The following is a 13,991-nucleotide window of genomic DNA, read 5'->3' on the forward strand; positions in this document are numbered from 1 at the left end:
AAGCTTTCTCCTTTTACGAGAAGACGTTAGAAACACTGTTACGTGCAGTAGTCAGTAGTCGCTAAGCAAGCACTTGTAAGAACACGGAGCCTGGCCGGCACAGGCTCCTGTGCCCTCCCTCTTCCTCCCAAACAAAAACAAAAAAGGACCGATACACCTGCAAAACTACTGCCGGAACCTCGTGGATATCCACCCATACAGGCTGGACTAGACAAGGAAACAGACATTCAGTAGTGGTGTCATCTCAAGACCCGACAACCGTTCCAGATAAAAATATTCTAGCTGAGAAGGAAGTGTCACTATTCCGAGTCAGACCCAGCAAAGGGCAGAAAATAGAAGGAAGTAATACCTGATAAAGCAGCGGAGGCGATGATGCTGAAGGATCATTTGTTTAATTTTTGAAAACAAAACAAATTCAGACCTACCCAGTGTGCCTCTAAATTCTTCCGCTTTTCTGGGTCTCCCTTCATATCCAGATGCAGAGGAAGTGTTGCAGTTACCAGGAAGGAAGTTTTAACCAAGTTGATTATACGTGTGATTGCTCATTTTAAAAGTGTCAGAAATGCATTTCCTGTTATAGCACAGAGAGCACAGCACGAGAGTGAGCAATGTTTACCACATATATATCTTTTACTCTTCAAACTAATTTTTAAAAAACTGTGTGAGACTGAAACGGATTAAAATTACATAGATCCAAACAAAAAATACACATTCATGAGACAAACACATGAAATATTTTTCCAGCAAGTTCTAAGTAGAAGACCTAACAGCCACCATATTAGAGAAATTTTTAAGAGCCAAATTAAACCCATAAGTCCTGCAAGCACATTCAAATAGTTTTCCCTCATGGGAATTCAAAAGGACCCTCGTTCATACGTTGTAACTGAGGCATAGGGGAAGAGAAACCCAGTGATCTAAGGGACTGAATTGTCAAGCAGAACATTTTCAAAGTCACGGTCTGGGAGCTCACTTCCTTGGTTTGGTGAGACGTGTCTCTCTTTTTTCAGAGCATTCAGGGTCTGAAATATCACTGGCTCAAACTGAAAGTACAGTGTGTTTGTGTATGTGTGTGTGTGTATCTGTGAGTGTGGGGAGTGGAGACTTACTGTGAGCAATGATGGATTGCAGACAAAATAGGTTTCTTGGTATCATGGGAAAATTGGGGAACTGAGCACTGTCACACCGTCAGATAGACAGTCACCGGGAGATGGCTTCTGATCCCCATGGGAGTAGAAAATCCATAGAAAAGCCATCCTAAATCATTTTTAGAGCAACTTTGTATCTTCCAGGTGACCTCAATTCCTTCTAGAACCCCCAAGCACACTCAAATCCTGAACCAGTGCCCCCTTTCCTCCATCCCAGGGTTTCCTAACCAGAGTTCATTCTCCAACCTGGGCTCCCATAGACTCCAGCTGAGCCCCAGGAACAAGTAGGATGGCATTGGCCTCACAGATTTCTTGGAGGTAAATAATTAAGAGTTCCTCTGAATTACTCTGACATCAAGATAAATGATTGTTTGATCTGATCTGTCTCCTTTCACATAGGCCCCTTGAGTCTTAGCTTTTTACAAATAGTACTATAATAATTGACATCAGCAGGCAAACCATTTAATTCAAAGGCTGCCTCCCAAATATTTAGAGGGGACTTATCAGCTTCCCAAAGTATATTCCTATGTAGGAATACTCCCTTAAGAGGCTGGCAGCTTTAGAAGCCTTAAAGCTGGCCCTCTTGGTTGGTTCTGAGGGAGGGACCAAGAAGCCACACTGTAGGAGCTTGCCAAGCTATGCCTCACCCAGAGTGTGTGGGAGGGCTCAGAGGGGTAGATGGGCTGGGTGGGGGTTTGGGCTTGGTAGTGCTGACCACAGAAGGACCATGATCTTGGCCAGCTCTGTCCCCAGATCATTCAACAGAGTCCTTTCCTGCCCTGGCTCAATCACACCTAGGGGGCCAAGTCTTAACCTGACACCTTAACCTACACGCACACACACTAGTTATTTCAGAAATGCTAGACTCTGCCACTTGGGTCTCCTTGCCTCTGCAGGAACTACTCAGCTAAGTCCAATTATGCAAAAGTTGTCTGTTCTATGACTAAACTTGCAAATACTTCAGGGTTTATTGGTGGTTTGAGATTAAAAGTACCTTACTTTCCCCCAAATCCTAATATAGCCATTAAAATTTGACCAAACATAGTAAATGTTCCAAGGGAGAAGTAATGGCCAGCCTGCCATTCCTCTATGTGGATGCTTCCTCCATGCAGAGGAATTCTCGACTAGTTAGGGCCTCTTTATCCCCAGAATTTTTAGGTTAGAAGACCCCTAGGCCTCATCATTATTCTGTTTTATTAACTTGTTTCTCTCTTTCCTTCTTTTTTTCCCTTCCGTGACTCTCCATGCATCTAGCACTTTTACATATAGCAGACGTATGCCACATTTTGGTTGGAAAAAAATACAATCAATAGTCTGATCTTTATTTTACATCCAACAATTACAGGAACAAGATAGAACAGATTAGAAAATAAGAACACAGTGGGATGTGTCAACGGTCAGTTAAGATTAAGAATGGATCCAGTTTGACTAACATTATAAGGAACCACAATGCTTTAGAAATATCCCCTTTATATCCCCTCTGTCTGATCCGATTTATTAGTTCTCTTTGTTGTTCTCTTATTAATATTGACTGAAATATAAGACCAAAAACTGCCTCTACCACATCCTTGTGAGCAAGAAATCCTCCCATATAACGGATACCCAGACCATCCCTGGGACGTGCCTTCAGAATTATCAGCAGCCTGTCAAGTGTTTTTATCTTCTGCCTACACATCTATCTAACGGCCTACCTGTCTCTACCTACCTCTTACACACACACCATGATCGGACAGAGACAAAGCTGTTTGCAATAGGGAGTGAAGTTTCCAAACCCAAAACGGTTCCTTCATTCAGGGGGTTTTTCCTGTTCAAGGGCATAGCAGAGGGTCCTAGGAGAGAGGACCCTTAGTAGACCAGCTTGCGTGGACGCTGCCCTGGAAGCCCTGGTCCCGAGGCCCGGGGGTGACTTTATAATAGAAGCTGCTTCTCTGGACTTTGTAGGGGAAAATGTTCGTTCCAAAGCCCTGGGTTCTCGGCTTAGAGTCGGGGGGCGGGAGGGGTCACATCCCGCTGGAAGGAAGCCAAGAGGCTGCCCTGCCTCTCCAGGTTCAGAAAAAGGGCGCAGGAGTGCGGAATGGGGGTAGCAAGGGAGGCGGGGCGCTGGCCCTGAGCCAAGCTCTTCCCTGGCTGGGGACGCAGCGGGGCCACAGCCCTGCACGGCCGCCTTCCGTGGCTGGCGGACGGCCGGGGACCTCGCGGGCCCGGCGCCCGGGGCTCCTCGCCCGCCTCCTGCTGGCCCAGCGCGCCCGGTCCCCGCGGGGCGGCGGCGGGAGGGCAGGACCGGGTGGCACGGGGCCGCCTCTGGGCGCGCCTCGCTCCGTACGAGGAATCCTTTCGCCTCCAAAGCTCGGCCCGCATTTTTTGCAATTACCCGTTTCGTGGGTGTGTTTCATCCCATGCGAATTTTCTGCAGATGGAGAAAAGCCCTGATGGGTGTGTCTGGAGTGTGCCCCACCCCACTAACCCCTGCCTGCCGCAGCATTTCTCCTTTTCTTTCTAAAATGGTTGCCTGGCCACCCCTCCCCTCTCTCCTTCCTTCCTTTTCTTTTAAAATAGTATTTACCGACTCGAGGGGGGAGGGGCTTCGGGCTTGCCAGTAATGTGCTTCTTGACGAGGCGCTGGCTCCCGGGTGACCCATTTGTGAGCAGTCATTAAGCTGTACGCTCGATGGTCACTTTTCTGTGTGTGCGTTATACGTCAATAAAGGTTCAAAAAACAGTATTTACCTAAAGTTATTTTTACTTAAGAATGTCTAAATTTAAGCTACTTCCCATACTTTCTTAATTAAGTGGGGTTTTTTCCTTCTTTTTTTTCATGTTCTTGGCAGACTCCTTCTCTCCACATGAGTCTGATGTGTCAGGTGGAGGCCAGAGCTGGACCATGGTGTCTGCCTCTCACAAGCAGTGACCTGTGCCAGGATGCTCCGTCTTTATCTAGCTGGAGGGCCATCACACTGGGCAGAATGTCATAAAGGAAACATGGTCACATTTGGACTCATTTGGAGGGAATTGGTCTCTGATCCGAGCCGCTGTTGTGGAATTCCATTTAATTATTCATTGATGTATGCATTCATTACCATTGGTTCATGCATTCATTTAGCATTTATTGAATATCATCTGTGTGCTGGCAAGCTGGCAGGGCAGAGAAAATGTCCACTGATCATCATCATGCAGTGGGGAACATAAGACAAACCTTCAGAACTGTACAGAGCAGCAGAGTGCTGTCTTTTCCAGCTGAGCCTCTCAGAGGGAAAGGCTTGGGAGAGGTGGCAGGGAGATCAGGTAGAGTTGGGCAGGCAGAGGCGAGGGGAAAGAGCATTCTAGCAGAGGAAATAATATACTGCAGTCCAAGTTCAGAAGAGTGAAATTTCCTTAAGTAGTCAAGAATGGGAGAAGGGGCCGAGAGAGAGAGAGAGAGAGAGAGAGAGAGAGAAGGAAAGAGAGAGAGAGAGAGCATAGACTATGGCCAAATTATGGTATTCCTGACAGGGCCACAGCAGGAAGCATTCTGTAGGACTTGAGAAACAATTAGGAAGAGCCAAATGGAACAGGGTGGGGTGGGAGTAGGGGTGAGGTCAGAGTATATCTCGAGGGCCCCCTGGACTTTCTTGTTTAAATTAACAGCTTTATTGAGGTATACTTTACGTACCACCCCCTTCAGTTTTAACCTTTCACATAGTTCTCTGAGGCATTTGCCACAGTCCTAATGTATTCATCAGGATATGCTAACTGTGCTAATCGCTGTCACAAAACCTCAGTGCTTTCTTTCTTTCTCACATCATAGTCCCAAGACGGTTGGGTGGGGTAGGCGCTGTTCTAAGCATTCATTCAGGACCCAGCTCCTTCCAACTAGTGGTTCTGCTCTCCCCTTGAGCCTTGAGTCCTCCACTGGATCTGAGAATGGCTCACATCTCTTGTGCCCACATTCCATTGGCCAGAACTCTGTCCCGAGATCCACGTAACGCCAAAGGTGGCTGGGAAGTACAGCCTATTTGTGTGCCCAGTGGGAAAAGAAATAGGTTTGGTAAAGGCATGGCGTTATGTTTGCCACAACATATTGGAAATGATACGGCTTTGAGGAGCATGATAGAATTTAAGTACTATCATATATCTAATTTCATGCGTTATGAATTATTTCTATCATGAAACACTTAGAATATAGCCCATCAGCCTTAGGCAGTCATTGGTGTTATGATTATATCTTGTCTCTATGTTGAATGGTTAGTGATAAGTAAAGGCTTTTACAAAACCGGAACCTGGCAGTCCTCCCTGTTGCTTTCTCCAGACTCCTCTTCAATAATGCAGCTCTTCCTTTACTTGCTGGGAAATTCTCTTCTAATCAGGCAGTACAGTAATCCAGAGAATACACGTAAGAGAATGGAGAGAGATTAGACGATTACTAAGAAATTACCTTAGTTGACCTTGTCATTGTCAAAGCCAACCAAAACATTTTTTAAAATTCACACTTCTGGAATGTTTTGTTAATTTTTTCTACTACCCCATCACTATTAAAGTTTATTTATCCTAATAAAAGTTTATTTGTATAAATTTTAAAAATAAAAATATTTTTAATAAAAAGTTTCTATGTATCATGAGCAGGGTAGGGGATTGGTGGAAGGCTGGGGTCATGCAGTCATTTGGAGTCCAGAGATTAGATGGTGCAGGAGACTTTTATGGGCTGGGCCTGCAAGTGGTAAATGGCACTTCCATCTACATTTCGTTGGCCAGAACTCAGTCCTGAGTTCCTATTACAAGAGTCTGAGAAATATGGCCGCTGTTGCAACTCAGCAACAACTCTACCCTATGGTGGTGGTGGTGGGAGGGTCATCAGTCTTTGGTGAACAGCTAGTCGTCTCTGCCACAGTGGGGCTACCAACTTCTCTTTTGTTTAAACTTACATACAATACCCTGGCTCTGCCAAAATGAGATGTACTAGGGATGTTGGTTTTAAGAAAAAAAAAGAGATCTTGCTTTAATATGATGGTTCTAAAAGAATGAAATGTTTTTTTGTTGGATTGATAATATAAGTTTGTTGGATTGATAATATGAGTCCCAAACAGGGGAATAGATGATGTGGATTGTTACATGGTGCCGAGGTCCAAAGGAGATAAAAAGCAAAAGCAGATTTGATTGTCAATAGGGCTGCTGACAAATTCTCCAGTTCTCCTCCTAGAAGGCAGGTGGTAGGACGACATTCCCCCACCCCATTTGAAGTTAGGAGTGATTGCTGATTTGCTTGGACCAATGAAAGGTGAGCGGAAGTGTGTCCCACATTGCCATGTTTCCTTCCCTTTGCTGCGGGGAACTTGGAAGCACGTGTTGAGATGGAACCTTGTGAACCTGGCCCCTGAAAGACTGGGATCAGCCCAACCCCCCAGTTCACTCATGTTGAGCATGTATATGGGCAAGAAACGCACCTTTGGTGGGTCAGGCTGCTGAAGTCTTGGAGTCGTTTGTAACCGCAGTCCAACCTAGTATGTTCTGACAGCTATATCAGGTAAAGGTTCTTCTTGAAAAAATGGGCTGACATAGTATTTTGGATCAGATTTTAAAAGGTTAAATTTCACTCTGTGGGATTTGAAATGTAAAGCTGCTTTGGGTGGAAGATTTTGTTGATATCAACTTTGATTTGGTATAAATCAATCCTATTTATTCATTAAAATACAATATTCAATTTATAAATGCTTCAAAAGTGATGCCATAAACTTTTTTATTACATATGATACCAGAGAAACAACAAACATTTTATCTAATGTTTAAGGTCCACAATTATAGAAAAATAATAGCTAATTTATTTTTCCAGCAGTGTTTAAAAGAGATACAATTTTCAGAGTTTTAGATGTAGATTTTAGTAAAAGTAGATTTTATAAAATTCTTTTGTCTTTCTTCATAAAACTGTTTCTCTTCCCCTCAGGGATTTTGTGTGGCTTTTCTTAGAACCTCCTCCTTCTTAATGGTTTTGAAATAACTGGAATTAATACCAGAGGATCTTTTTCTCCTTTTGTTTCCTCGGTTCTGCTTTAGAAATTCTGTGATTACCATATTTAAATTGCAGTGTCAGTATATTTGCCACTAGAGCCAAGATTCATCGTGAGTACCTTGCATCCTCTGCCCCGATATGCCTCATGATGAAGAAAGATGACAACAATACTAAATCATGTACATACTCCTCAAAGGAGACAATAGGTTAGGAGTCTTCACTATTTTACAGTACAGCAGGAAGTTCCAAGCTTGGTAGGAAACAGGGTGGGCTATGCTAGTGTTTCCCAAATGCCAGGCTTTGGCCTAACTACAGCAGAACCCTCTGGCAGACTCATGAAAAGCACAGGTTCTTAGTTTCACTACATTCTCCCTGAATCAAAATATCCAGAGAAACGACCTGGGAATCTGCATTTTTAACAATCTCTCCAGTTGATTCTGGTGGACAGAGAGCTGGGTCCATCTCAGCAAAGGCCATAGAGGACCCTCCAGAGGACAGCACACAGGGCTGCATGCCCTCTCCGTACTTCCTTGGCTGTGAGGACGTGTGCATTTGCCTGCATGCCCGTAAACCACCTTGAGATGTGAGAGACGGTGAGACCTTTTGAGAAGGGAGAAGTTCTCTGATAGGGAGTATGAACATCGAGTTAACTATTTACCCAATAGAGACTTTTTAAAATTGATAGGACTGAGGGACTTTTAATTGGGAAGTTTAATTTTTCTCTGTTGGTGAGAGTAGAGGCTCAAGAGCAAGATAAGTCAGTTGTAGAAAACAGATACATTTTCTTCTTTGCACGACAGAATCATAGTATGTATAATATACCCCTCTACCCTTTAAGCAACCCAGCATTTCCAAAGTTTATTTGACATTAAAATGGTTTTTCAAGTAAAATTTATTAAAATTCTGTGGAAACTACTATTCCCTGGAATACATTTCAGGAAATGTTGCCCCAGATTATTTTGCTTCTTCTCTCTGTGTGTCTATATGTATTTATACAATGTTACAATGCATTGTCATGCACAGTTGGTGGCTTCCCCAAACGGCAGACTCAAAGCACTGACTATTAGCTGGCTGCTATGGGGAGGATGATGCCTTGTTGATTTGAAGATTGCAGCTTTAGAAACCTGAGATGTAGGAGTGAACAAATTTGGAATGGAAGGTTCAGTGTCTTAGTGTATATTTCTCCAAAACAGCAGCCTCCAAAACTGAGACAAGGATTTGGGTGCAAGTAGTTTATTTGGGAGATGATCCTAGGAAGCATGATGAAAGAATGAGATGGGGAGACAGAGAAGGGGGCAAAGTCAATAAAGCTATATTGATGACTACTGTGGGCATGGGGCTCAATCCTTCTGGGATGCTCCAAGAAAATATGCGAAACATGCCCCAGAACCATCCTACTGATGGGAGTGGAAGTTAATTATTTATCCCTCATTGGTTGAGGGTTGCTCCTGGCCACATAAATTCTTTGGCATTTCTGGCCTTTTGCTAGCTTGGGGGGAGCATGCCCTTGGGCAAAGAGACACAGGTGTTTGAGGTTGGTAGCTGTTGGTATGTGTGAGAACTACTTCCTGAAGACCTCTGGGGTGGGCCAAGGGGATATGAGTGGGATACTGACAGCATCTTGAATACCCAGGTTAACTCCCATCTTTTAACGTTATTGTCTCTGCCCCTATTGGCAAAAAGTTACCTCCTGTTCTGGGGTTGTGTTACCAACTGGAACTGCCTATTTTGACCCCAACTATATCATCAGTAGTAGCATGTGATGCATTTGTAAAGACTTGCCTTAGAAACTAATTGTGGAGATGTCTGTTCATCTTGTTTTGTAGGAAACAAATGATGTTCCATAAAATCTGACCTATAAGTGACTTACGGTCTAAGTATAGGGTGAAGTGTAGACAGGGCATTTGATGGCCAAGTCAGTCCTTGTGATTAGAACCCATCACTAGTGACCTGTGAAAATGGTCTCAGTCAAATCTAGTCTGCCACACTTACACAGTGTGGCAGGCCATTATGGTAACGAAGCTGAAATTAACTAAAAAGTAGTTGATTCACTTTAACAAACATTTAATGAGTCCTTAGTGTGTCTTATAATAAAGAGCATACTGAAGGTGATTTTAAAAGTAGAATCATAGAATTTTAGAGCTTCTGGGACTTACGCAATATGTATTATGAGTCTGTTTAGTGTAATGGTTAGGAATATGGACTTAGGAACCAGACTGCTTGGGTCCAAATCCTGGTTCCACTGCTTGCAAGCCTGTCTTGGGCAAGTTACTTCATATTTCTGTGTTTTAGCTTATTCTATATAATAGTACCTTCCTCATAAAATTTTAAGGGTTAAGTGAATGAATGTATGTAAAGCTTATTGAACAGTGCCTGGTACATGGTAAGCAGTAGGTAAATTTTAGTCATTAACTAGCTCTATCCTGTTTTACAGATGAAGAAACTGCAGCCCAGAGATGCTTGGTGACCTTCCCAATGTAATGTCCTTAACTCGTGGCAGAGTTGAGCCTGGAACTTATGTCTTCTAATTTCTTGAGCAATTTGTTTTCAGTACAAGTTGCAGAACGATGGCAGACAGTCTTTAAAGGTGAGATCTTTTATTATTATTTGAGAGACAAGGTAGATAACATTTTGAGAGCAATTTAAAAAATCATAAATATAGCGTAACATAGCGTATCCTATCTATGAACATTAACTGTAGAAGGAATTAAAAGTAATGCATGGGGATCATCATGGCATGGATTATTATGGAAGCTTCCCGAAAGAGAAGATCCTTGAGCACCTAGTGCCTTTAGGAAGCATTGGATTTGGCTGGGAAGGTAAAATAGGAAAGGCTTTCCTGGGGGGCAAAGGGCACAGTGGTAGCAATGATCAGGTGTGCGTGAAACAGCGGCTCCCCAGTAGATGTGCTGGATTGTACAGAACTGAGATTGCAAACTGGTGGCTTGTGAGCAGAGTCTGGGTTCATGCATGTGTTTTGTTTGACCTACAGGGTTTCACAAAAATTTGTGTTGGGTACTTTATCTTTATATATATATATAAAGAGAGATTGATGGATTGATTGATTGATTGATTGATTTTTAAGGAATCGGATCATGTGATTGTGGCGGCTGGCAAGTCTGAATTCTGTAGGGCAGGCTGGCTGACTGGAAATTCAGATAGGATTTCTATGTTACATTTTTTTTTAAAGATTTTTTTATTTATTTTTATTTTTTCCCCCCAAAGCCCCAGTGGATAGTTGTGTGTCGTAGCTGCACATCCTTCTAGTTGCTGCATGTGGGACTCGGCCTCAGGATGAACAGAGAAGTGGTGCCTCGATGTGCACCCGGGATCCAAACCCGGGCCGCCAGCATCGCAGCGCGCGCACTTAACCACCAAGCCACAGGGCCGGCCCCTATGTTACATTTTTGAGGCAGAATTCTTTATTCTTTCTTCCCTGGGAAACCTCAGTTTTTTGCTCTTAAGGCCTTTGACTGATTGGATGAGGCCCACCCACATTATTGAGGGTAATCTCCTTTACTTAAAGTCAACTGATTGTAGATGTTAACCACGTCTACCAAATACCTTCACAGCAGTGCCTAGGCTAGTGTTTGACTAAACAAGGGGGTACTGTAGCCTAGCCAAGTTGACACATATATTAACCATCACAGCTACCAATATTAAAAAATCTCTGGATTTGAAAAGGAAGAGCCAAATTTCTAGCTTCTTTGGAAAAATGCGAAGATCTGGCAACTCTGGGCCTGTAAGCCCTTTAGTGATGGATAGACTTCTGGATTGCCTCAGTCTCCACCCTGTCCATGGGCATTTGGGCTTCTGTCCTGAACCCTGAGGGGGAATGGAGAAACTTGAGTTTGGTAACAGAAGACAAGACTATTTGATGGAGGACATTCAATCTATGTTCAGGAGAGAGTCCTAGAGCAGTACAGCTGCAAGAAGGAAAGAGATCTTCTCCGTCAGTGATTTATCTGTGGAGGCTGCTAGGCGGGAGCAAGAGGCAGTGGTGGGAGTGATAGGGTCTGGTTCCTTTGTTTGCTTTAATTTGAGCAGCTCTACTTTAATCTGGTTTATGTTTTGGGCTGCTCAAAAGCTGGAAACCACTCCTGAGGACCAGCGTGGCCATTTTACAACTGAAGAAACCAGAGCCCGGATTCTCAGTTTGGTTTTTATATGACAAGCAATAGAAAGCCTTCAAAACACACTCTCTAGGAAACAACCAGCAGGTCATCAGAGCAAACTTACATGACATCCTTTGTTATGCTACATCTGATAATATCCTTGATGACTGTGGATAAAAGTCTGAATATGCGTTGATGCCCCTTACTGATCTCTTGCCGTCAAATGTATCTAAATCCTTCTTGAGGCTACTTATGTTTTTGACTTTTCCATCTCTCAGGATAATTAATTATCTTCATGCCTCTATTACTGGAAGTATGTCAAGTAGTTCGGTCTGTTGCCTATTACCCCTGCCTTTCATCTTCAATTTAAGATTGAATTTTCAGTTAAATAATAGAAGCATTCAGATATTGAAGAGCCCAGTGTCACAAAGATGCAGACAAAAGTGGAGACAATTTTGATCTCCAATGATCTGTAACTCATTGAAAGAACACAGAGTTGATGTATGTTTAGCTGCACATATAAAGGAGCAAAATTTATCTCAGATGATAGAAAATGATTTTTTAAAAAGCCTTGAAGCTCTTTTAAAGTTGGGCAGTTGTGGAATCATATGAAAGATTCACCTGGCGAGAAACGACTGAAGTAGTGAGAGACTGGGAGGAGGAGGACCAGGAAGAAACCATTTCACGCCCCACGTTGAAGTACTCAAGGCCTAGACCAGATAGTGGCTCTGAAATAAAGAAGAAGAGTGAGTAATAATTGTAGACAGGCTAGAGATAAGTAAGGAAGAAGTGGGCAGAGGCAAAGGAATCTCTGAGACATCAAGCCTGTGGACCAGGAAAAAAATGATACTTCTGGCAGAAATGAGAAAGCTAGAAAGGAGCCCACATTGTTGACATCACTTATTATATTCGGGGATCAAGTTTATTTTTACCTGAGATTGACTGACTTTACCATTTCTTTAAACAAATAAATGTTTTACTTTTGCTCATGGATTTACTGACAGCAGGAGCCAAGATAAACGTAGTATCTGACAGGAACCACTGAAAATTTGGCAGTATTACAAATGTATAATTTATACTTATACTTTAGATCCTAAAAGATTTATTCAAAACTTTATTATTAATAAGATTTATTAATAAATCTTTAATGATACTAAAGTTTTTTAAATAGATAAATTTATTTAAATTTAAATTTATATATATTTATATATATAAATATATATATATAAATTTAAATTTATATATTTAAATAAAGCTTGCAGACAAAAGATAAACTTTAAACATATAGCAAAATAAACATGTAGTATTAAATTAATTAATTTCTTATTAAAGAAAATGTGAGAAATAAATAATGAACTTTTAACCTCTGTGATGACTTCTATTGTAGAAGTAGCTTAATTGGCTTCATGTGACTGCCTTTTTAATGTATGTAAATGAGCACCTAGCATAGCGCCCCAAAGTTAGCTATTTAATTTTAATATAATTTTCCCTCAGAGTTAGTGTTTTCTTAATTGAGCTAGTCTAGTTCTCAATCTGAATTAAACTCTGCCCAGTCTCATCCTTAGATAATCCTCAGATATTCTCTCTTAAAATCCTTTGTTCATATATCCTAAGTCAGAATAGCCTCTTTGACTCCAGTATAAAAGGATTCTGTAAACTGACACTGACTCAAATGGGCAGCATCCTTGCGGATACATTGTGTCTAATGTTCTGTATATAAGTACATATACTAACGTTCTGTGGAAAAACAACATTCAAAGAAGATATAAACTGTAAGACCAGTTAGAAAACTGTAGGAGAACAGAGAAGTAGAGGAGACAAGGATGAGTGTCGTAAAAGGACTGAAGGATGAAGACTGAAATTTAGGAGACAACTTCAGTTAGGGGCAGAAGAAGAAGGAAAATCCAGCCATTCACAGAAATAAAGAAGACATATAGAGAGAAAGAGAAGAACCAGGACAACCTGGTATCAGAGAAACCAAACAAGAAGCGCTTTCCAAGAGAGGTGGAGGTGGCTGGTGACCAGCCGGGTGAGAAGCAGCAGATCAAAATGCTGGATAGATCGTTGAATTCTGGCGGGAGGTGTTTGGTCCTGATGTAGAGAGAACAGTTTGAGGGGGTGATAGATGTCATATCGAGATGAGAGTGGATATGAGAGAACAAAGGAGAGGGAATAAAAACACAGGCTGAGATTCAGAGAAAATTTTACCTCCTTCAGCCAAGAGTTCATTGCTGACTCGCTTGAAATGCCTCGTTTGCTTCAATTAAAAACTGATGCAAATCTATTAGTGTCTGTAATTCATACTCCAAATAATGACTCTATATTGTTTTCATTAATTACCCAAGACAGGAGTTCATTAGCCAGTGAGTGCACACCCTAGTGATTAGCCCAGGTAGTTGTGGTTGTGGTATTATTAAATTTATCTGTTCATAGAGGCAACAGAGGCTGTCAACTACAGAAATAGAATTTTGGTCTCTAGATCTATGAATCTTATTTTTCTAAGGCTGGCAGAAAATTTTAAAAAAGGAAACAAGTCACAGAAGTTACAGCAAATTCTCTAAATTATAAACAATGCTAAACAGTAAAAGTCACCATGGGAACATTTTAGAAACTCCTTGGGGATCCCCTCACTAGTCCTTCTGTCACAAGCCCTCTGCGGCATCTGAATTCATTGGTCCTTCTTGCTCTTGAAAAGATACTCTCTTGGTTCACCTGGCACCGGCTCTTCTCTGGTTCTCTTCTTCTCTGACT

At 42.1% G+C, this 13,991-nt stretch overlaps 1 protein-coding gene across 4 annotated transcripts in view; it reads right to left on the reverse strand.

Moving 5' to 3' along the window:
- The window catches only part of PIK3CG (phosphatidylinositol-4,5-bisphosphate 3-kinase catalytic subunit gamma), a 34,700-nt gene extending 34,274 nt beyond the window's left edge, over window positions 1–426 (reverse strand). For all 4 annotated transcript variants that reach the window (XR_015554209.1, XR_015554210.1, XM_004439294.3 and 1 more), the window contains exon 1: window positions 350–426. The gene's annotated coding sequence lies outside the window, so the exon portion shown is untranslated. The remainder of the gene's footprint in view (window positions 1–349) is intronic.
- Window positions 427–13,991: the final 13,565 nt, after the last annotated feature.

This window comes from Ceratotherium simum, chromosome 1 (assembly GCF_057802395.1).
Source record: "Ceratotherium simum simum isolate JZ-2026a chromosome 1, ASM5780239v1, whole genome shotgun sequence".
NCBI lineage: Eukaryota > Metazoa > Chordata > Mammalia > Perissodactyla > Rhinocerotidae > Ceratotherium > Ceratotherium simum.